The 1952-nt window shown below is 38.8% G+C and overlaps 1 long non-coding RNA gene across 1 annotated transcript; it reads left to right on the top strand.

Annotated features, from left to right (window-relative positions):
• The first annotated feature begins 276 nt into the window (after nt 1-276).
• On the top strand, nt 277-1719 carry LOC149407962 (uncharacterized). The gene is made up of 2 exons (XR_016297640.1): nt 277-425; nt 553-1719. It is a non-coding gene; the product is annotated as an uncharacterized LOC149407962 (long non-coding RNA).
• Nucleotides 1720-1952: the final 233 nt, after the last annotated feature.

Raw genomic sequence — 1952 nt, 5'->3', positions numbered from 1 at the left:
CCTATTAATTCTCGAAAATTTATGAAGAGTCACGAAAGCGAAAAGTAAATTCCAAACGACCTAAAATATATTTCAAATGAAGTTGAATGGAGGAAAGAATTATTTAATAAATTTTGTCCAATTAAATTATATTCACTTGGGTTTAAAATATTATGAATGAATAGTGAATGACCCAATTCGCAAAATTTGACTGCTTGAGGAGGAAAATTACAGATAAAGATACAAGTAGGGACTTGAGTGCAATATTTTGAGTAATCAGATTACTTAAGCTGTGAGATTACAAATAAAGATACAAGTAGGGACGGCTGAGAGACAGCGAGCGTTCGTTCATCTCAATCAAGGATTCGGTCTTGTTCAAGTGTTTCGAACCGGCGGTGGATAGGAGGGAACCAAAAAGAAGAAGAGCAACAAGGATTAAATCAGAGGTAATATTTCGGCTTTCTCTTCTTCTATGGTTTGAATTTCAGAAGTTTGAGCGCTACGGTTTTGGATGTGAAATATGAAATTAGGGGATTTTTGGTATTCGATGATGATTCTATTATTCATGTTTAGTTAAGCTTTGTCGTTGATTTCGTCCTCTAGCGCTGTGTTTTGGCCGAAATGCCGAATGTTGGAGTTGGGTTATTCTCTCGTTCTCTTTGTTCGTCCGATTATGTGACTGGTATTTGGGAGTTTGCTGTGCTTTTTGCTCTCTCTGGTATGTTTGATCGGATGGTGAGGATTGATTAATTTAGAGTCTGAATTGTTGTTTTGTTTAAGTTTGGATTCTGTATTTCTTTTCTCATATTTGCTTGTTTTGGATACGTGATGCCGAAATTTTACGGTTGGCTACGAATCTGAGAATTTAAGTCGATTTGAATACGATAAATTAATGTGTGTGTGTGTGTCTTTGTGTAGCTGTGGTATTGATATATCGAGTCGGGTTGCATCGCTTTTCTTTGTTTTGTTTTCTAAACTAGAACCGTGTGTGTTCATTGCTTATGTGTTTATTTGTATCTAACGAGGTAACGGAGCTACGACAACGCTGTTGTGGTTCGGCAGCGAGGCAAGGCAACAAAGATGTGGTTTGAGTCGTTCAGCAGTGAGGCAGCGCGAAGACGATGAAGGGGCTATCCGGCGAGTGTGAGCAATGACGGGGCTATTCTCGCCTGATTTTGGGTGGAGAAGGTCGGGCCTTGACCCAGACCAGGCCAAAACCGGTCAGCGAGCTAAAGGCTTTTGAGCCTTGGCTTGGAGACTCAAGGGAGTCTCCAATTGACCGTGAGCGAGTCGGGATTGTCCCGAGTTCCAACTCGAGCTAACAACGCCTCGACTTTAGTTGGTGACCTCGATTAGACGAAGCGATGATCCGGCTTATCTACAACGAGACCATAGAATTCGAACATGTATGGTTGTTTATGTTACTTGTTTTTATAACCATTCAAAAACGTGTTCGAGCTTTGAGTTTAACTCTTTTAAATGTTAAGAAAATGTGTATAATGCCTTATTAATATATTTGTATGAAAAGGTTCGGTTACCTATATGACTCAAATACGAACTAGAGCTCGATTCTTTATACTCTCTTAGAGTTGTTTATGAATAACTCACCTAAGCGATGCAAATCTGTGAGTTATACTTTGTGTGTATGTTTTCTTCTTCTAATTATTGACCCTCGGGATTTTATTCCAAGTAGCGGGCTTTGCTCGTTCAAAACAGAATAGATGGTCTATTATTATTTTACGTTCCTTGGTTAGAGAAGTGTTGTCAAGACCTTATTCTTAGGGTTCGGTTATGTTCTTTGCCATTATTCTTTTCTTCTATTTGGTCTCTGCACTTCTTGATCAAGAAGGTTTGAGTGGCATGATGGAATAAGACACTACACATATGTTACGAGTTATATTACTCTTTACTAGGAGTGTGTGAGTTAGTATATCGATGGATGAGATACTAACCACACTCGATATTCGACATAT

The sequence above is a fragment of the Urtica dioica genome, chromosome 1 (assembly GCF_054948205.1).
Source record: "Urtica dioica subsp. dioica isolate 48M chromosome 1, U.dioica_male_clone48M_v1_H2, whole genome shotgun sequence".
Classification (NCBI taxonomy): domain Eukaryota; kingdom Viridiplantae; phylum Streptophyta; class Magnoliopsida; order Rosales; family Urticaceae; genus Urtica; species Urtica dioica.
This window is presented reverse-complemented; position numbering and strand designations above follow the sequence as displayed.